The sequence below is a fragment of the Dermochelys coriacea genome, chromosome 2 (assembly GCF_009764565.3).
Source record: "Dermochelys coriacea isolate rDerCor1 chromosome 2, rDerCor1.pri.v4, whole genome shotgun sequence".
NCBI lineage: Eukaryota > Metazoa > Chordata > Testudines > Dermochelyidae > Dermochelys > Dermochelys coriacea.
The window spans coordinates 249,602,866-249,626,055 of NC_050069.1; the positions used below are offsets into that span (position 1 = coordinate 249,602,866).

General features: G+C 40.5%; 1 protein-coding gene across 27 annotated transcripts in view; it reads right to left on the bottom strand.

The window, feature by feature from the left end:
- The window catches only part of ZMYND11 (zinc finger MYND-type containing 11), a 160,593-nt gene that overhangs the window by 128,146 nt on the left and 9,257 nt on the right, over positions 1 to 23,190 (bottom strand). The window contains exon 1 of one of the 27 annotated variants that reach the window (XM_043509606.1): positions 284 to 362. The exons of 25 other annotated variants lie outside the window; for them this stretch is intronic. The gene's annotated coding sequence lies outside the window, so the exon portion shown is untranslated. Of the gene's footprint in view, positions 1 to 283; positions 363 to 23,190 lie in introns of those variants that run through there. One more of the 27 variants, XM_043509620.1, reaches the window with a different exon arrangement.

The window sequence follows — 23,190 nt, forward strand, 5'->3', positions numbered from 1 at the left end:
AAAACCTGCCTAAAGTTAAGGACACAGATCAGAACAGTGGCTACAGCACTGGATTGTGACCCAGAAGATCTGGATTTTATTCCCTGCTCTGCCACTGATGCACTGGATGACCTACAACAAGTCACTTCACCTCTCTATGCCTCAGTTTCCACAGCTGTAAAATGGAGATAACAATACTGACCTCCTTTGTAAAGCACTTGGAGATCTATAGATAAGAGCTGTTATATTTATTATTATTGGGAGTACCCTATTTACTATTATTAAAGGTTGTAGCTTCACTCACTCCGCTAGTGACTGACAGGTCTGCCTCCTAAACCCAGAACTTGCTGCAGAAGTGACTCATTTAGAATCTGTGGACCTTCCTGAACAGAAGAAAAAGGGAAATTGCTCACAGCATAGGAGAAAACAGTGAAACTAATTATATAAAGAAAATGCAGCAAGGGGCAGATTTTCAAATGTTTTAGGTGCCCAAAGATGCAGACAGGCACCTCGTGGGATTTTCAAAAGCACCTAAGCCAGGGGTCTCCAAACTACAGCCCGCAGCCTGGATCCGGCCCGGGGCTTCCCTTTGTCCAGCCCTCCAACCAACAGGGGAGAAGGGACCAGCTGGGCAGGTGTGCCGAGCTGGCAGGGGGAGGTGCCGCCAGCAGCAGCAGCTCACACGGGGCATCAGCTGAGCTGTGTAGAGGGGCGAGTGGCCTCGGGAGCCAGTGTCCCCCCCAAAAGGGGCACCAACTTAGAGGAGAGTCGTTGCTGCAGCCGAGCAGGTACAGGGAGAAGCAACCAGGCAGGCTGCAGCTGAGTAGGCACGCGGAGCACGCAGGCGGAGGGGCCTGCCGGCAGCAGCTCGCACGGGTGGGGGAGGGAGGTAGCTCAGCTGAGCTGTGCGGAGGAATGAGTGCCCCGGGAGCCGGTGTCCCACCCCAAAAGGGGAGCCAACTTAGGGGAGAGTTGCTGCTGCAGCCGAGCAGGCACAGACCCCTGCCTTAGAGTAAAAATACAAGCCCGATGCTTAATTACTTCTCCAATAAATGGAGTAAAGAAGATGGAAATTAACAATTTCATAATGGTTCAATTTTAACTACAGCACTAATAGAACCAAACAGTCCCAACCAACAATGGGAACCTGGAGCTTCTCTTACTAAAGTACAGCCAAACTTCCAATCCTTTGTCATTTTCTTCAGCAGAGCAGGCACGCATAGCAGGAGCAAAAAGAAAAGGAGTACTTGTGGCACCTTAGAGACTAACAAATTTATTAGAGCATAAGCTTTCGTGAGCTACAGCTCACTTCATCATGAGCTGTAGCTCACGAAAGCTTATGCTCTAATAAATTTGTTAGTCTCTAAGGTGCCACAAGTACTCCTTTTCTTTTTGCGAATACAGACTAACACGGCTGCTACTCTGAAACATAGCAGGAGCAGGCACAGGACAGAGCAGACCCAAAAAGGGGAGCCAACTTACAGTACCTGCATTGATTAACTTTTATACCTGATTTAGAATTTAATGCAACACTGACACAGTAAAGTAGTGTTGTTGTTTTAACAATTTTGCATATATTTAATTTCTGCCGGTCGCTTCGGCCCGCAAAGCCCCTTCAAAAATTGAATATGGCCCTCGTCTCATAAAGTTTGGAGACCCCTGACCTAAGCAATGTAGGCGCCTAACTCTCCTTGACATAAATGGAAGTTAGGTACCTAACTTGTTGAGGCAGTTTCTGCAACTTTAGGAGCTTAAATACCTTTGAAAATATGTTAAACTGAAAAGACAAATAGCTTTGTTCTCTAATCTCTTTTAGTTTTAGTAATCTTAGGTTACTTGTAATTATATTAGGTTAAGTATTTTTAGACAGAAATGTGATTTCTAAATTGACAGTGTCTGTTCCAAATTCTAATGAAATCCATTGCTGGTAATTTTTTTTTATTAAAAACATTTTACATAATCAGCATGTCACTATTCTGAACACATTTTCTATTCAAGCCATTTAAATTTAAAGTTCAATGTAAAACATACAAATGTTTCCTGAGATCATGCAGTTCAGATTGATAAATCCAGGATCTAGTAATTCGTCCTGTAGCTAATGAGGCAGCACTCTTGTTTTGCAGTGCTGACAGTTCAGGATCCAAAATCCTGCCAATGATGCATGATGCAAGGTGTTTGGGGGGAGGGGGAGGAAGGAAGTGGGGGTTGTTACAATTTTACATAATAGAATATGTTTTATGGATTTGATTCAGGAACAACTGAGTAAGATTGTATAGCCTGTGTTATGGAGGACGATGTCAGACTACATCATGAGCAATGAAAAAAAGAAATGAAAAATGAAAAAAAATGCATCCGATGAAGTGAGCTGTAGCTCACGAAAGCTTATGCTCAAATAAATTTGTTAGTCTCTAAATAAATAAATTTGTTAGTCTCTAAGTTGCCACAAGTACTCCTTTTCTTTTTTGCGAATACAGACTAACACGGCTGCTACTCTGAAACCTAAAAAAAGGACCATCATCTTTCAAAACTTGTGTTTTTCCTAAATTTATCTTTGGGGTTTGCGTTGACACCCATCACCACAGAATCTGGACAGTTTGTAGAGTCATGGATTTAAAGGGGAACAATCATCTACTCTGATCTCCTGCATAATACCACAGAATTTCACCCAAGAATTCCTGCAGTGCAGTGAATTATTCTCTACTATGTAAGCCCCATAATTTATGAAAAAAGAAAAGGAGTACTTGTGGCACCTTAGAGACTAACAAATTTACACGGCTGCTACTCTGAAACCTGTCATAATTTATGGTTGAGTTAGAGTATATGTTCTAGACATCCAATCTACATTTGTTCTAGAAATCCACTCCTTCAAGTGCTGGAAAATTTACAGCTAATACATAGGTGCAACAACATCCTTACTGGACTTCATGAAGTCATTGGCTCTTCTGCCATTCCTGGTTTTGGGAAGCTCTGCCTAGGGTAGGTCAGAGGTACCAAACTCATTCAGTCCCAAGGACCAAATTCCATGTTAAATTATGGTCAATGGGTCGGGTTATACGTTAAGACTGTAGACTTCTCTCAATGCATAGTAGTCTCCCACTGATGTCACTGGGAAATTCACTGAGAGATCAACGGAAACCTGGACTTTTATGTAGAAACTAAATTCTTAGGAATTTGTGAATTCAACATCTTACTGTTGCATTCAGCATCACTCAGAAAAAAAATAGGCTCCCCTTAATGGCTACTTCATCTGCCCTTTGTTTCTGTGTCTTCCCCCATTTTCAGTTCCTCTCCCTCTTCCCAGTCTGTCTCCCCTTTGCATTTCCCTCCCTAAAGCAACTCTCAATTCCAACCTCCTCTTGTGGGCTTCACTCCCATCACTCCCATCCTCTTCCCTATTCCAACGGAAAAATTACCAGCACTAAAACAGTTAATATTCACACTGAAATGGATGCATTGAATTTTGGAACTGACCCCGCAATGACATTATTAGTACACAAACGAATTCACACTTAGGGTGACCAGATGTCCCGATTTTATAGGGACAGTCCCGATTTTTGGGTCTTTTTCTTATATAGGCTCCTATTACTCCCCACCCCCGTCCCGATTTTTCACATTTGCAGTTTGGTTACCCTATTAACACTTCTCAATCATTGTTTCAGGCTGTCTGTACACGCCAGAATATGTCACTCCAGCAATTACTCTGGGTTCACAGATGAAATTTTTTCTTCATGACTATTAGGGCCAGATATTGCCTTTAAAAAAAGAAAAGAAAAAGAAAGGAAGGAAGGAAGCAGATTTTGGGCAACCTAAACATGTCATGGAAGCCACATAAATACAAGAGCAGGTCAAAACTCGGAACTTCCATTTTACAGGGAATTTTAACATTTTGAACTATGTTTTTGTTCCAAATCATGAAGGGTGGTTGCTACTTAGTGCTGATTAAAACCTCTCATCTTCTTTTCTAGATCAAAGTGTCAAACTGTTCAATTGTAACACAGTCAGCAGCCACTGATCTAGAAAAGAAGATAAGAGGTTTCAATCAGCACTAAATAGCAACCACACTTAATGATTTTTAAACTAAAATACTATAAAAATAAAACAATATAAAAATTAACAATATTTTGAGTATTATGTCATTTTGCAGAACAGGATGTGTCAGTAGCAATGTGTAATAATATCTCATGTTACATGACTTGACATGATATGACATTATACACTATTGACATCTCATGAAATCATGAAAAAAAAAGTGATATGAAAACAGAAAATGAAATAATTCTTGAAACGAAAATTTCACTTTGGAAATTTCAGAATTTTCCCTAGACAATTTTTGTTTTTTTGAAAAATTAACACTGTGCTGTAAAAACCTGTTTTTGGAAAAATTTCACTGAAATCTATAGAGTTTTGGAGAATTTTTTGGTTTAGTTGAAATATCATTTTTCAATGGAAAACTGTTTCAACAAAGGTTTCAGAGTAGCAGCCGTGTTAGTCTGTATTTGCAGAAAGAAAAGGAATACTGTGGCACCTTAGAGACTAACAAATTTATATGAGCATAAGCTTTCGTGAGTTACAGCTCACTTCAACTAACAAATTTATTTAAGCATAAGCTTTCGTGAGCTACAGCTCACTTCATCGGATGAAGTGAGCTGTAGCTCACGAAAGCTTATGCTCAAATAAATTTGTTAGTCTCTAAGGTGCCACAAATACTCCTTTTCTTTCGTGTTTCAACAAACGATTTCCAACCAACTCTAATAAATACATCAAATGGGCCTGGTGCAGCCTGTGAACTGTATGTCTGACATCCATGGAGGGAGTATATTAAGTTTTTCTGGAAGGGTACAGGGACAGTTGTCACAAATGTCATTCTGATTATGGGGAGAAACCTTTACAAAAGAGGTAGGTGGTGCAGTATGGTCTGTTTAATGGTGGATTAGCCTATATCCCTCTGTAAATTAATTCCACATATTATAAATGATTAAGGCTGTAAGAAATTGTGGGCTGCAATTTTGTTGTGGAAACCACAACTGAAACTTTTTATAGTTGCTGCAATTTTGAGTGGCATTGTGACCTTGTGTGCCAGGTTGCAATGTCCCTTATTCACATTTGGCAACTTGTTTCTATTTTGTGTGTATGTGTGTTTGTTTTTTTTAATGGTAGTTGAACTGACCACACCAAAACCACAACTTTAACAAATCTACGGTAGCAACTTTTGAACCAAAATAATCACAACCTTCTTACAGACTTACAAATAATTTATTAGTATTAATTACTGTTGTGAGAGTTAACTCACAGCTTTAATTGCTCACAGTTTTTCTAGTTCAGATGTTAGAAATAACCATAATTTCCTTAGTTCAGCCCCCTTCCCTTCTCTCTGCATGTCAGGTTTTTTTTCCCACACACTTGTTGCTGTAGGAACATATACAGCAAGTTGTTCCTGCTACTATTTAAACAAGAAGAAAAGGAGTACTTGTGGGACCTTAGAGACTAACAAATTTATTTGAGCATAAGCTTTCATGAGCTACAGCTCACTTCATCGGATGCATTTGGTGGAAAAAGTTTTTCTTTTTGCGAATACAGACTAACACGGCTGCTACTCTGAAACCTATTTAAACAAGAGTCTCTATAAAACAAACTGAATAGCAGACCATGCAATCAGTCTTTGCATATAGAAGAGGGGCGTTCTGTGCCAGAAATTGATTGCCATCTGCAGATCTGAGATAGCCTAAATCCCATTCACATGCCTACAACACCCATATAATTTGACTTTTTTTCTTGTTGATGCACATGTAAAATCCATATCCAGCTCATGCATAAAGCTATGGATCAACTCACTATCATTAAATGATGTGCACTCTCTGCAAAAAGCCAGCATACACATTTCCAAATCTTAGTTTCAAAGAAATAATATTTGTAAGAAAAAGAATCAAATAGTTTTAAATATAATACAGGAATCATTTCACCTACCAATGAAATATAGCCACTATCCGCAATACAACATAGCATCTGCTTTACAGTGCACACTGCACAACAATTTAGGTCAATAAGTGAAGAATTTTGTGAAACTGCTTCTACACATTTTCAAAGTACTCGGTAACTATACCACTGCACTTATACCTACATTTCTGTCTTCAGCTCCTCCAGCTCTATATAAGTTTCTCTCCTGACTGCTGCCTCTGTCTCTTTCACCTCTATGCCTTATTTCATGCCTGTTCCTTTTACACTTCAAAAAGGTCCCCATAAATATTAAGCGCCCTCCTTCTTTTACTTCAAAAGCTCTGAAAACCCACCTGTTTTGAAGCCTATTCAAATATGTGCCACTTTGCTTTCTTTCTACTGATTCCATTCATAGACAAAAAGAAAAGGAGTACTTGTGGCACCTTAGAGACTAACAAATTTATTTGAGCATAAGCTTTCGTGAGCTACATCTCACTTCATCAGATGCTGTAGCTCACGAAAGCTTATGTTCAAATAAATTTGTTAGTCTCTAAGGTGCCCCAGGTACTCCTTTTCTTTTTGTGAATACAGACTAACACGGCTGCTACTCTGAAACCATTCATAGACACAGACTGTAAATTATTTGGGATTGGGATTTTGTTTAGCATGCACATTGTTTTATAAACTGCCATGTACATACACACTGCTGTGTAAATAAATAACAGCAATAATATCCAGTTGAAATTGCAGGGAGAACTTAGGTAGGCAGAATGTAATTATACAAATTGGAATTTGGCCAGGATACCAGGGCTAACATCCCTATTCTTGCAGAAAGTGTCAGGGGATCTTTAAAACAGCTGTGATTAGTCAAAATTGGCTTTACATAACTAAATAATATGTACTATAAAACAGAGTTTAGAAATATCTATCACTGTTTCACTATCTAACATGACTGTGAAGGGTCTCAGCAGTAGCTGCCATTTTAGTGATATATCCCCTCACACTTATGTTGTAGTCTGAAACACAGGAAGTGAGGGCAGCATTTAAATGCAGGTGAAAAAGCTATAGTAGAGCTTGACATTCTTTCAGAAAATTGGGGGTTCCTTTAACAATAGCTAATAGGTATCTGTAGTGATGTTTGGCAGTCCAGATAATTTCATTAATTCAGTGGAATTTGGCAGAATTGCTCAAAACGACAAGGCTGTAATTTCAAACAGTGAAGAGTACTTTTGTTTCCTAAGTGTAGCCACAGAAATGTGAATGTATTTAGCATTCTTTGTAATCTTGTACATAATTTAATGCATTTGTTTGGTAATATTCTGGGCATCACAACCACAAGGGTGTCACATTGGACAATTGACACTTGTTACTCTTCCAGATGTGAAAGTCTCCATTGTTCAAGCCATGCCTCAATCAGTAAAACATACTTTCAGCTGAAAATACATATAAGCTCTCACTCTTGATGTCACTCAATAACCAAAATCTCCCAAGCCTATTTAAAGAAAGATTTTTCCACTAGGCAAAATGTCCAAATATATCAGTCATACTGAAATTTACTTTTACTACCACCTATTTCTTAATTTCTCTAGCCACTTGCTAATTAGCAGTCATGAAGATCTGTGTTTAGCAATGGTTTTCTTCCTCATCCCTTATTTTCTGGAATTGCAATCCCCAGTTCAAGTCCCTGTTTTCTTGTAGAAGCATGCAAAAACTATCCTAACAGATCTTCCTGATATCACATATCACAAATGAAAGTCAAAACAAAACTACATATTGGATTTGCAGTAGATTAAAACAATGAGGCAGCAGAGCTGTTGATATAATACTCATTGAATAATATGATGAATTTAGCAAAATATTTCAAATGAGATGGACAAGGCTATGTGACCACAGATATATAAGCAAACTATTGGGTGTGAATGTGACCTAGACAACACTGAATGTAAAGTTGGCTCTAAATACCCAATAAATCTTTCATTAAAAAAAAATATTTTCACACCTTTTAAAATATAAAAACCAAATAAGGCCATCCAAAGAGATAGTTCAACTGAAAAATCAAATCTCTCTCCCCCAGACAGATAAAACCAAGAAATTTTTTTAATCTGGGGTCCACATAGGTAGCTAGAATATAATGCTTCTGTGGAAATGAAGAATTCCCTCCTTCTGCTCTCTTTAAAGTGCTTCCACACTGTATCTGAAACAAGTGAAACCCCAATAACCTAAAATGACATACAGTAACTCCTCACTTAACATTGTAGTTATGTTCCTGAAAAATGCGACTTTAAGCAAAACAATGTTAAGCGAATCCAATTTCCCCATAAGAATTGATGTAAATGGGGGGTTAGGTTCCAGGGACATTTTTTTCACCAGACAAAAAACTGTATTATATATACCGTATATACTAGTTCATTAGCCTGTTCGTTTATAAGCCGACTCCCCAAGATGGATAGGTAAAAAGAGTAAGAACTGTATGACCCTTTCATAAGCCAACCCTATATTTCAGGAGTTGGCAAACTTTGGCTCCCAGCCCCTCAGAGTAAGCCACTGGCGGGTTGGGACGTTTTGTTTACCTGGAGCGTTCACAGGCACGGAGCCCCTCAGCTCCCAGTGGCCACAGTTCGCCGTTCCCAGCCAATGGGAGCTGCAGGAAGTGGCAAGCTACTTCCCGCAACTTCCATTGGCTAGGAATGGTGAACCATGGCCACAGGGAACTGAGGAGCTCCATGCCTGGAGATGCTCCAGGTTAGCAAAACAACAATGTATTAGATATTAAATTCACTGATTTCTTAGAGTTTAAAATCATCAAATTTTGGTGTAGACCCGTTTATAAGCCGACTCACAATCTTCGATGTGTCACTCTTTTACCAAAAATATTTGGCTTATGAACGAGTGTATACGGTATATACACACACAGCATAAGTTTTAAACAAACAATTTAATACTGTACACAGCAATGATGATGGTGAAGCTTGGTTGAGGTGGTGAAGTTAGAGGGTGGAAGGGGGTAGGATATTTCCCAGGGAATGCCTGACTGCTAAAAGATGAACTAGAATTCAGCTGAGCCCTCAAGGGTTAACACATTGTTAATGTAGCCTTACACTCTACAAGGCAGTACGAAGGGAGGGAGACAGAGACACACACCCTGTGTGTGGGAGAAAGGGAGAGATGTGCATTGCCCCTTTAAGTACACTGACACCACTCTAAATACATTGCCTTTTTAAGTAGATCAGAAAGTTGAGACAGCAGCTGTGGCCAGCAACCTTTCTCCATCCTGAGCCCTGTCGTGTCCCCACCCAGCTCTATATGGAGAAGGAGTAAATGGGAGACAGGAGTATGGGGGAGGGGAACACCCTGACATTAGCTCCCCTCTTCCCCCCCGCTCCCCTGCACAGCAAGCAGGAGGCTCCTGGGAACTGCTCCAAGGCAGAGGGCAGGAGCAGCACATGGAAGTGGGGGGAGGGACAGCCTAACTGCTAGCAATTGGTAGCCTGCTGGGCAACTGCCACACAGGGAACTTAGGGGGGAGCTGATAGGGGGGCTGCTGATCCATCCTGGTTCCAAGCCCCCACCAGCTAGCTGCAATGGGCTGCTCTTTCTGAAAGCGGTGGACAAAGCAGGCAGCTGCCAAACAACGTTATAAGGGAGCATTGCACAACTTTAAATGAGCATGTTCCCTAATTGATCAGCACATAACAAAACAACGTTAAACGGGACGACTTTAAGTGATGATTTACTGTACCTCCTGTTTATAAAGGTTTTTATGCAATCAAAAGAAGAAATAATGCTAGGCCTTTGCAAGATGGCTATTAATCATCATTAAAGGATCTGTGTGTCTTCTTAAGAGAATGCAGAGTCCCCAAACCTATTGTCCGTGTAGGTAACTGTGGAAAACTAGTTTGGAAAGGATGAAGAGGATTAATCAGGATGGAGGCTGATAACAGAGAGGGGAAAACATCTCTTTAGAAACCTGTGTGATGATGATAGGCAGATCTGAGTGAACAGAGGGAGGATATTGCTTTCAAGGGATGCAAACATTCACTTTTCCTTTTTCTCCTCCGAGCTACGCTGAAAATGAATTATCTAGATTAGCTTGTGAGTAGTGTAAATCTGATATATTAAGCCAACAGTTTCTTTTGTTTTGATTCCATTTTCTCTATTTGTAGTAAATCTGTTTTTTTGTTACAATTACTGTTGTATCAGTAATTTCATGCAGTCTGCCCCAATGAGAAAAGAAGCCTGTAAATTCTAAGGAGACAGGTTGAAAAGGGAAAAAAAAATCTGGAATGTAACCCCAATCATGACTTCTAGCCTGCTAAGTAGATGGCAAGATAGATCACAAAGAAGGGCTTTCTGGGGGATTATGGGAAGGCTCTGGAGGACTAGCAGCCATCAGTTGTTGTGACTGCATCCATAACGGAGATAGAAACAATTGAGACAAACTCATTTGAAGCAAGCTAATTCAAAGTCTCCCTATATAAGACCAGCTCCCTATAAAATAGCTGCCCTGATTGCAGGCACAAGCAACATACTGAAGAGGTTTTGTGTATAGGGCGTGTGTGTAAATTAATGGGAACAATTGATCCAAATCTTAAATTAAATCTCTGGTAAAAAACTATGTCTACACTGCAACCAACCTAGGTGGTTGGTACCTGTATTAGCCTAGTCCTGCTGTGAACAGCCACAATGAAAAGCCCTACCCATGTTACTGTGTCCCCTCTGTTTCTGCCAGGGTGGATAAAAATCAATGATTTAAAAAAAAAATCAAAAAAATTTGATTTTTTTTATTTAAATCAGATATTTTTGATAAAATGCTTTTTGAGGAAAAAACCTATCTAAAGATAGTTTTAATTAAGATACATTATAACTCAAAGATATCTCATCATAGGAAAGGGATTATAAATTCTAATTCTATTGTATGAGACAATATATCCATGTTTTGTTTAAGAAAATTTTGTAAATGAGTTCCAATAGTTCATGGATTAGGGACCCAATCTTATGGGGTTCCTGGGGCTTCTGTATAGATTATTTAGGTTAATCTTTCTATCTACCCAATCGGACTCAATGCTCAGTCTGAGCTGATTGGGGGCGGGGCTTCTCTGACTAGGAGTCCTATAAAGGTAGCCAGCCAGTCAGGCAGCAGTACAGACAGCTGTAGCAGCACAGGAGCCAGCAAACAGAGCTGTAAACAGGGGAGTTTGTATTGTGGTGCTTGTTTGGGGTTTGTTTCTTGCTGTGGGTGGTGGTGTTTTGGTGTGGTTTGTTTCCCAGATTAATAGGATTTAGGTGGGAAGGAGATGACAGATACAGAGGCAGCAGTGGGAGTGACTAATGTAATGGAAGACACAATGAGGATGACTGGATGTGGAAGCTGTGGTACGTACATGATCCTGGAGGGGGGACCTGGTAAGAGTTTTGTCTGCATGAAATGCTGTCTGATAGAGCTGATGGAGGAAAAGATCTGAGGTTTGGAGATGCAGGTGGAAAGTCTGGTTGAGTTTAGAAAGGGGTTCAAGCAGATTATGGAGCAAACACATGAGGTATCTGAAGGGAAAAGCTCAGTCTTGCAGATGGAAGCAGGACTGAGGAATTCTGAGGGGAGACTGGGTGAGGAAAATGGTCAGTGGAAGCATGTGACTAAAAGAACCAGGCAGAGGAAAAGATGGGCTAGTGAAGGAGAAATAGAGCTTAGGAACAGGTTTGCAGAGTTGGAAAATGAAGAAGGGGCTCAGCAGGTACTTGTTGAAGGTGGAAGGGTAAGGAAGAAGAGAAGAGAGGCTAGTCCTATAGGAAAAGGGGAAGAGTCAATGAAGACTACACGAAATATGAGCCCCAGCAGGATACAGGATGGGTTGAAGAGGATTACAAGGGAAAATAGGAATGGAAAGAACTTGCAGCCAGAGGGAACAGGGGATAGACTGGAGAATAGCACCGTCATCAGGAAAAGGCAGGTCTATGTGATCGGGGACTCTTACTGAGAAGAATAGACAGGACTGTAACCAGAGCTGATCCTGAGAATAGAAGGGTGTGCTGTCTTCCAGGTGCTAAGATACGGGATGTAGACCTGAGGTTGAAAAGGATCCTAAAGGAAGCAGGAAAGAATCCCCTAATTAACCTTCATGTGGGAACAAATGATACTGGTAGATTCTTGCTGGAAAGTATTAAGGGAGACTAAGCTAGGCTGGGGAAGAAGCTTAAGGAAATTGAGGCTCAGGTGATCTTTAGTGGGATTCTGCCTCTTCCTAGAGAAGGGCAACAAAGGTGTGACAAGATTATGACTATCTTCAGATGGCTTAGGCAATGGTGCTATAAGGAGGGCTTTGGGATGTATGGCCACTGGGAGGCATTCATGGACAGAGGACAGTTCTCTCGGGATGGACTTCATCCAAGTAGGGAAGGAAATAGACTTCTAAGATGGAGGCTAGACAATGGCACAACTGATTAAGTGAGCTTTAAACTAGGAATTTGGGGGAGATGGTTGGGAGATGTCCAGGTAATCTCCACACCGGATTTTAGCATTGAGAGGGAAGAAAACGAAGTAAGAAAGGGTACAGCCATGCGTAGGAGAATGTATATAAGGAGGAAGGACAGTGTGGATACTAGTCTAATAGTTATACTGGCTGTAGAATGACTGTGCCTAATAGGGTACAGAATGTGAGTGAGGCCAAACAGCAAAAATTAAGATGTTTGTACACCAATGCGAGGAGCCTAGGTAACAAAATGGAGGAACTAGAGCTACTGGTGCAGGAAGTGAAACCAGATATTATAGGGATAACAGAAACGTGGTGGAATAGTAGTCATGATTGGACTACAGGTATGGAAGGGTATGTGCTGTTTAGGAAAGACCGAAATAAAGGTAAAGGTGGTGGAGTAGCATTGTATATCAATGATGAGGTAGAATGTAAAGAAATAAGAAGCGATGGAATGCATAAGACAGTCTGTCTGGGAAAAAATTACATTGGGGAAGAAAACTATTAGAGCCTCCCCTGGGATAGTGCTGGGGGTGTGCTATAGACCTCCGGGATCTAATTTGGATATGGATAGATCCCTTTTTAATGTTTTTAATGAAGTAAATACTAATGGAAACTGCGTGAGCATGGGAGACTTTAACTTCTCAGATATAGACTGGAGGACCAGTGCTAGTAATAATGATAGGGCTTAGATTTTCCTAGATGCGATAGCTGATGGATTCCTTCATCAAGTAGTTGCTGAACTGACTAGAGGGGATGCCATTTTAGATTTAGTTTTGGTGAGGACCTCATAGAAGAAATGGTTGTAGGGGATAATCTTGGCTCAAGTCATCATGAGCTAATTAAGTTCAAACTGAAAGGAAGGATTAACAAAAATAAATCTGCAACTAGGGTTTTTGATTTCAAAAGGGCTGACTTTCAAAAATTAAGGAATATATTTGCACTGTTAAAAAAAAAATGTTGTTTTTCAGTTCACCTAATACAAGTACTGTAGTGCAATCTCTTTATCATGAAAGTTGAACATACAAATGTAGAATTATGTACAAAAATAACCTGCATTCAAAAATAAAACAAGGTAAAACTTTGGACTCTACAAGTCCAATCAGTCCTACTTCTTGTTCAGCCAACTGCTCAGACAAACAAGTTTGTTTGTTTGCAGAAGATAATGTTGCCGCCTTCTTGTTTACAATGTCACCTGAAAGCAAGAACAGGCATTTGCATGGCACTGTTGTAGCTGGTGTCACAAGATCTTTACATGCCAGATGCGCTCAAGATTCATATGTCCCTTAATGTGTCAACCACCATTCCAGAGGACATGAGTCAATGCTGATGACGGGTTCTGCTCTATAACAATCCAAAGCAGTGCGGACCGATGCATGTTCATTTTCATCATCTGAGTCAAGTCTGCCACCAGCAGAAGGTTGATTTTCTTTTTTGGTGGCTTGGGTTCTGTAGTTTCCGCATCAGTGTTGCTCTTTTAAGACTTCTGAAAGCATGCTCCACAGCTCATCCCGCTCAGATTTTGGAAGGCACTTCAGATTCTTAAATCTTGGGTCAAGTGCTGTAGCTATCTTTAGAAATTTCACATTGGTATCTTCTTTGCATTTTGTCAAATTTGCAGCGAAAGTGTTCTTATGAAACAAACAACGAGTGCTGGGTCACCATCCGAGACTGCTATAACATTAAATATATGGCAGAATGTGAGTAAAACAGAGCAGGAGATGTACAATTCTCCCCCAAGGAGTTCAGTCACAAATTTAATTAACGCGTTTTTTTTTAACAAACATCAGCATGGAAGCATGTCCTCTGTGCTTCAGCCATCGTTCCAAAGAGGCATATGAATCTTTAGCAATCTGGCACGTAAAGATCTTGCGACACCAGCTACAACAGTGGCATGTGAATGCTTGTTCTCACTTTCGGGTGACACTGTAATTAAGAAGTGGGCAGCATGATCTCCCATAAATGTAAAAAAAAAAAAAAAAAAACTTGTTTCTCTTCATGATTGGCAGAACAAGAAGTAGGACTGAGTGACTTGTAGGCTCTAAAGTTTTACACTGTTTTGTTTTTGAGTGCAGTTCTGTAACAAAAATACTACATATGGAAGTGCAACTTACAAGATCAAGAGATTGCACTACAGTACTTGTATGAGGTGAACTGAAAAATACTTACTTTTTGTTTATCATTTTTACAGTGCAAATATTTGTAATAAAAAATATAAGGTAAGCACGGTACACTTTGTATTCTATGCTGTAATTGATTTCTACATTCAGATATATTGATTTCAAAATATTTAAGAAATTTCAATTTGTATTCTATTGATTAACAGTGTGATCACGATTAATTTTTTTTAATCGCTTAACTTTTTTTAGTTAATCGTGCGATTAAAAATCAAGCTATTTGTTTGCTATAGCCTGTTTTTGTTTCCTATATGCTTTCTTCTTTCCATTTTTGTACAAGAGAAAGCAGTGAAATGTAAAATATGACTATAGCTTTATATTGTACTTAGCTTTGTATTTTTTCACTGTAATTGATAGTTTTCTTTTCTTTACATAATCAAGAGTTAATACTTACAAAACCAGACATTTAGAAGCTAGTAAGCCAGACTTTATAACTAAACTACCCAACAATGTCCTACAAGTGGCTTACCTAGCTGCAGTAACTTTAAACAACCTAATTGCTTGATCATTACAACTTGAATTAAAATGGCGAAAGCTTCTCCAAACCTAAGATTTTATAAAACCTAGAATATTAAAAGAGTTTTCATATATTTATATTTCACTGAAAAGAGATTTATTTGATTTAAACATTCCCCTTACAACTGTTTGCAACACAATACTACAGCATTGTTCTAGGGACTAACGAGTCAATTTTCATTATCCAAACATAGGACTAAATTCTGCACCCTCACGCACTGAATAATCACAATGAAGAAAATGTAGTGAAGTCCTGCTCAACGTGAGTAAGGGTGGTAGATATTGGTCCCTAGTGAACTTCATAAAGCAGAAGAGATTAATGTTCACACATGAGCTTAAAACTGAATGTTAACACTGATGAATACTATTTAAAATATATGGTCTTAACTCCTTTACCTTCATATAATCTCTCTCTTCTCCCCCCCCCCCCACAACCACCCCTGCTGGTACCCATGACATACTCCATTTTACACACTCCTGGATGTTCTAGTCCAAATTGTCTGCTGGTGTGAACTGATGTTGCTACATTGAAGCCAACAGAGCTGCACCAATTTACATCAGGAGAGAATCTGGCCCCCTTTCTCTTTCTTACACGCTCTTCTTTGACACATGAACCTGTACTGTCTTACACAGGTATACTTCACATCAGACTTTTCCATTCTTCCTGTCACACATACTTCCAAACTTTTATTCACATACACCAGACAACCACCATTAACTCACTACTCAAACCCTCCCAACTCAGTCACACACTGAATGAAAGCCAGGTGTCTTCTGCTCTTCCTGGGCCTGGGGAGAGGACTGTGGAACTGGGCTGAAAGATACTGGGCCTGCAATAGGAGGCTGTAAGGCAGTGGAGCTGGGGTGTTCTGGAATGGTATTCAGGGATGAGAAGGGAAGAAGCATGAACCAAAAAGGGATTAAATGTTAAAAAACAAAAAAAAAAAAAACACCACACAAGCTTTGGGAAAGAAGAGAAATCCTCCTACGGATTTTTTTTGGCATCTTCCATTGAGTTTCCTGCTATTGGCCACTATCTGAGAGGATACAGGACTACCTGGCATGCCGGTATGATTCAATATGGCAATTCCTATGCTCTTACAAAAGAGGATTCAGGAAGAATCACTAGAGTTCACTCCTTTCCCCTGGGCTCAGGAGCCACGGCATTTACTCCTGCTGTTGTTGAACTGGGCAGGGTAAATACAGTTCCTTTTATAGGCTCCATAGGGCAATAGCAACTGCTCTCCCACCACCTGCTAACTGCAGCTGATTATACTTGGTTCACATTTTTAAAGGTGTTTGGTTTTTTTTTGTTTTTTTTTTTTACAACCATAAAGGCTAGAAGCCTTAAAAAGCAGCTTAGGTCTGGCTTAGACCTAAAACTTAAGCTGACCTATCTACGTTGCTCAGAGCTGTGAAAATTTTCATACCCTGTGCAACGTCATTAAGTAGAACTCACCCCCAGCCCTAGATGCACTTAGGTCAGCACAAGAATTCTTTTGTCAACCTAGCTGCTACCTCTAAAGAGTGATGGATTTACTACAGCAATGGAAAAAATTCTTCCATCACTGTAGTGTCTACATCAGTGGTTCTCAACCTGTGGCCCATGGACCGCTTGCAGCCCAACCAGCACACAGCTGTGGTTGACATCCTCAAGGCCATACAGGAAGTATATATATTGTGTGCATGCAGGCTACATAACACATAGAGAGACCTGCATATGCAGCCAAAAATGGTAAATAGGTTGAGAACCACTGGTCTACACTATAGCACTACCTTTAGAATCTGCAGAAGTTGATGCCACTTGTTCCCAGAGAGCAGGCAAATAGGGGTTTTGCAAGACTGCTCTATTATAAACAATGTTGTTGCCACGTTGGTCCCAAGCTATTAGAGAGACGAAGTAATATCTTATTTGTCCAACAAAAGATATTGGCTCACTCATCTTGTCTCTTTATTATAAACAACTCAGATAAAGAAAACTAATATGGGTGGAAGACCTATTGATTTCAGCATATGGGGAGTTCATTTCCTGCTTCCCCAAGTGGGAAGGTGTGAACAGCAATACTAGATCTCATGCCTGGACTCAGGTAGGAGCTAAGAGCTTGACCCCAATCAAAAAACTTTATAAAGAAGCCCTGTAGTCGTCAGAGAAGTGGAAAAGGGGCTGACAGGAATGTGAACTGTGGACCTGGGGGGAAAGATAAAGTCTCTTCCTAAAAGTATTTTCTTTGAATGCATGAACTTTGGGGCATTCTACGAATAAAAAGATGTGAGAGCTCTACAGCTGGAAGATGCAGTTATTGGACTGTTGGTGGTGGAGCCTACCACCCAGCAGGAACAAACTGATCCACTCCTAGATGTGTAATAGTATAGAACATAATGGCTGGAAGTGATTTGAACCATTACCTTTCCTTCAAATGAATCGTCCATGAAAATACAACGATCTTCCCCCACCTCACTTTTTTTTTCATTGTATTTAAGTAAATGTAAAAAACACAAGGGTTTTATACTTGCACCAGTTTTCAAGAAACCCGTCACGCCGATCAATGAGACAGACTATGCAAAGTCTTTTCAGGGCAAAGGTACCTCTCTTCTTCTCCCTGCCCCTTCCCCCCCCCCCCCCATCTTGTTTTGTTTGGGTGGGAAGAGAAGTTTTTAGAAAGCTTTTGAGGGTGGAATAAATACTTTATATTTCTCTCTCATTCAGAAATGTTGGTATTCAAGGATTGATTTTTCACTGAGCCATGTTATCTTCAAATGTCTGCTGGCACAGACAGTAATTCACGATGAAACATCTAGCTTCCCAAAAGCTGTTTCAGGCATTTAACTCCTAGGAGTGACCTATAGCCTAGACAGCATTCAGATCAATTTAAAGGGACAATACTAACCTGGGTTTTATGGCACTCACTAACCAAGAAATAAAGATCAGATATAGTGAGATTTCAAGGGATTGCGAATGAGGTAAAGTGCACTTTGTCTCAGAAATCACAAGGTGGAAGGAAAGGTGTTTTTTCTAAACTCTTTATGGAGACTAAGGCCCAATTCTTCACTGAGATCCACACACAAGTGGTAGGTGAGCTACTTGTAGCCCATATTCAACATGTATTTTGTAGGGTGGTTGGATGCAAGCATCTATGCTATGCAAGGAATGTCTGTGAGGGGAGGGCTCCTGCCTCATACTGGGAATGAGGGGCGATCAACAGGTTATCTCAAGTGCTTATATACAAATGCACAAAGCCTTGGAAACAAGCAGGGAGAACTGGAGGTCCTGGTGATGTCAAGGAATTATGACGTGATTGGAATAACAGAGACTTGGTGGGATAACTCACATGACTGGAGTACAGTCATGGATGGTTATAAACTGTTCAGGAAGGACAGGCAGGGCAGAAAAGGTGGGGGAGTAGCACTATATGTAAGGGAGCAGTATGACTGCTCAGAGCTCCGGTACGAAACTGTGGAAAAACCTGAGTGTCTCTGGATTAAGTTTAGAAGTGTGTGCAACAACAGTGATGTCATGGTGGGAGTCTGCTATAGACCAGCGGACCAGGGGGATGAGGTGGATGAGGCTTTCTTCCGGCAACTCACGGAAGCTACTAGATCGCATGCCCTGATTCTCATGGGTGACTTTAATTTTCCTGATATCTGCTGGGAGAGCAATACAGCGGTGCATAGACAATCCAGGAAGTTTTTGGAAAGCGTAGGGGACAATTTCCTGGTGCAAGTGCTAGGGGAGCCAACTAGGGGGAGCGCTTTTCTTGACCTGCTGCTCACAAACCGGGTAGAATTAGTGGGGGAAGCAAAAGTGGATGGGAATCTGGGAGGCAGTGACCATGAGTTGGTTGAGTTCAGGATCCTGACGCAGGGAAGAAAGGTAAGCAGCAGGATACGGACCCTGGACTTCAGGAAAGCAGACTTTGACTCCCTCAGGGAACAGATGGCCAGGATCCCTGGGGGACTAACATGAAAGGGAAGGGAGTCCAGGAGAGCTGGCTGTATTTCAAGGAATCCCTGTTGAGGTTACAGGGACAAACCATCCCGATGAGTCGAAAGAATAGTAAATATGGCAGGCGACCAGCTTGGCTTAATGGTGAAATCTTAGCGGATCTTAAACATAAAAAAGAAGCTTACAAGAAGTGGAAGGTTGGACATATGACCAGGGAAGAGTATAAAAATATTGCTCGGGCATGTAGGAAAGATATCAGGAGGGCCAAATCGCACCTGGAGCTGCAGCTAGCAAGAGATGTCAAGAGTAACAAGAAGGGTTTCTTCAGGTATGTTGGCAACAAGAAGAAAGCCAAGGAAAGTGTGGGCCCCTTACTGAATGAGGGAGGCAAGCTAGTGACAGAGGATGTGGAAAAAGCTAATGTACTCAATGCTTTTTTTGCCTCTGTTTTCACTAACAAGGTCAGCTCCCAGACTGCTGTGCTGGGCATCACAAAATGGGGAAGAGATGGCCAGCCCTCTGTAGAGATAGAGGTGGTTAGGGACTATTTAGAAAAGCTGGACGTGCACAAGTCCATGGGGCCGGACGAATTGCATCCGAGAGTGCTGAGGGAATTGGCGGCTGTGATTGCAGAGCCCTTGGCCATTATCTTTGAAAACTCGTGGCGAACGGGGGAAGTCCCGGATGACTGGAAAAAGGCTAATGTAGTGCCCATCTTTAAAAAAGGGAAGAAGGAGGATCCTGGGAACTACAGGCCGGTCAGCCTCACCTCAGTCCCTGGAAAAATCATGGAGCAGGTCCTCAAGAATCAATCCTGAAGCACTTAGAGGAGAGGAAAGTGATCAGGAACAGTCAGCATGGATTCACCAAGGGAAGGTCATGCCTGACTAATCTAATCGCCTTTTATGATGAGATTACTGGTTCTGTGGATGAAGGGAAAGCAGTGGATGTATTGTTTCTTGACTTTAGCAAAGCTTTTGACACGGTCTCCCACAGCATTCTTGTCAGCAAGTTAAGGAAGTATGGGCTGGATGAATGCACTATAAGGTGGGTAGAAAGCTGGCTAGATTGTCGGGCTCAACGGGTAGTGATCAATGGCTCCATGTCTAGTTGGCAGCCGGTGTCAAGTGGAGTGCCCCAGGGGTCGGTCCTGGGGCCCGTTTTGTTCAATATCTTCATAAATGATCTGGAGGATGGTGTGGATTGCACTCTCAGCAAATTTGCGGATGATACTAAACTGGGAGGAGTGGTAGATACGCTGGAGGGGAGGGATAGGATACAGAAGGACCTAGACAAATTGGAAGATTGGGCCAAAAGAAATCTAATGAGGTTCAATAAGGATAAGTGCAGGGTCCTGCACTTAGGATGGAAGAATCCAATGCACCGCTACAGACTAGGGACCGAATGGCTCGGCAGCAGTTCTGCGGAAAAGGACCTAGGGGTGACAGTGGACGAGAAGCTGGATATGAGTCAGCAGTGTGCCCTTGTTGCCAGAAGGCCAATGGCATTTTGGGATGTATAAGTAGGGGCATAGCGAGCAGATCGAGGGACGTGATCGTTCCCCTCTATTCGACACTGGTGAGGCCTCATCTGGAGTACTGTGTCCAGTTTTGGGCCCCACACTACAAGAAGGATGTGGATAAATTGGAAAGAGTACAGCGAAGGGCAACAAAAATGATTAGGGGTCTAGAGCACATGACTTACGAGGAGAGGCTGAGGGAGCTGGGATTGTTTAGTCTGCAGAAGAGAAGAATGAGGGGGGATTTGATAGCTGCTTTCAACTACCTGAAGGGGGTTTCAAAGAGGATGGCTCTAGACTGTTCTCAATGGTAGCAGATGACAGAACGAGGAGTAATGGTCTCAAGTTGCAATGGGGGAGGTTTAGATTGGATATTAGGAAAAACTTTTTCACTAAGAGGGTGGTGAAACACTGGAATGCGTTACCTAGGGAGGTGGTAGAATCTCCTTCCTTAGAGGTTTTTAAGGTCAGGCTTGACAAAGCCCTGGCTAGGATGATTTAACTGGGACTTGGTCCTGCTTTGAGCAGGGGGTTGGACTAGATGACCTTCTGGGGTCCCTTCCAACCCTGATATTCTATGATTCTATGATCTATTTTGAAGTAGTGGGGATAAAGGGTCAGAATTCAGATTATTGTTGGAATGCGTAATATCTTATACCCATACTGCATGTTATTCATACAGTATGAACTGAAGATATTTGAGTATTAGTTCTACTTTGCCTTAGCTGTTCATTTCCATTTTTTAAATTCTTAAAGTTTATCAGTAACATTTCTTGCAATACATATGTTTCAAATTTATTTTTAGCTAGTAGCCTTAAAGGTATCTTTAATCTGTCGATAGGGGCAGCCATCATAATAAATGGCATATCAGTAAACCAGGGACTTTGAAATCAACAGGCCCACTCATAGTAAGTTGCTACTCAAAATGCATAAGGCTTTTAGAATCTTGCCCATAGTTAAACACTTAAGGCTGAAAGTGTGTATAAAGAATCTACCTAAAACCAAGGAAGTACTATAATTTCCATTTTGCTACCTAAAAAGAAGTGTTAAAAGCGTAACTGCCTAGAAATTCCCTCTTATGATCTGAAATTATATATTATTAGAGGTATAATAAAAGAAATAGTATACAATCTAATTAATACTAAAGATTTCAAAAGTACTTTAGTCCCAAGATACATTATGATAAGTCAGCTTTCGGCTGGTGTGATATGTTGTTCAAGCTGTAAGATACTTTTATGAATAAAAAGCAAAGCAGTATCTTTGTGATTACAGAATCTGTTGACTATATGGTATTTTACATTTATTGATCTGATTGTGCCTGGTGCAAATGAGGCTGGGAACAGCGTAAGAAGTTTCCCACTTGAACTACAGTTAGAGCTCCCTAGATTTTGGGTCCGAGTGCTGGTTGAAGAGCAGGTGCCTAGTACTATCCTCCTCCTTCCCTCAGAACAGGTGGGTAGAGAGGGCTGGAGCCTTGTTTCCACCTCCATTACTTTCCAGCCAACGAAACTGAGATTGCACATGGGGTTGAGTTTGCTACTTCTGGTCAGTTGCCATGAACAAAGGCAGAGCAAGTGATGAACTATCAGTCGCATTTCCTCCCTAAAGCAACTGTAGTTTCCCAACATTTACTAACACTTGTACTGCTTATTTTTTTTTTAAAGAAAAAAGTGTTAGTTATAACACCCTGGATATAGAATTCCTTGAAAAAGATATGGGATTTTATATTCATAGTAATATGGTCTCAACTTTACATGAATTTATGCAAATTATAAAGAGACAAAGGTGTAGTTAGGGATTGGAATGTGTAACTTTCACGGCATGACAGTAAGTGAAATAGGAACAGAAGGCATGAATGATATGGCAGCATTTCAGTGTTTTGGCTTTTGGAGGAAGACAGTCTATAGAAATTTTAAAAATTCCAACTGTTAGGCAACCTCCGTTGATGTACATTTTCAATCTTAACTAATTCCCAATTAAGTTTTTCTATACTAATTTTCTATATTTACAAATGTAACTATGTATGTATAATGTGTACAAGTTATAAAACATTTAGAAAGACAGATACTAATAAAGAAATATAAAGTAAGGAGCCAGAGAAAACAAACAATTGATTGAAAATGTAAAAATATAGGCAGACCCTACAGAAACTTATGTACATGATATACTTTAATCATGTAAGTAGTTCCCTTGAATTCAATTGGACTCTCACAAGCTTAAAGCTGGTTTCAGAGTAGCAGCCATGTTAGTCTGTATTCGCAAAAATAAAAGGAGTACTTGTGGCACCTTAGAGACTAACATTTGTTAGTCTCTAAGCTTAAAGCTAAGCATGTTCTTAAGTCATTTCAGGATCATGGCAACAATTTGTACAACTAAAGGTAGACTTCCAGGAAACGCATACGTTTTATTAGAAAGCAGTTAAAGATGAAGATAATGTCATTCTTCATAAAAGTAAAAAAAAAAAAATACACTAAGAAAAATGACAAACTACGGTCATTTTCTTATAATATTTTAGTTGTATATAAAGTGCTAAAAATTACTTTAGTTATAAAAATTCAGATTTTTTGCATTGAGTATGGCCCCAATCCTGCAAACATGTATAGATGTTTAACTTTGAGTGTGACTAGACTCACTGATTACATGTATAAGTGTCTG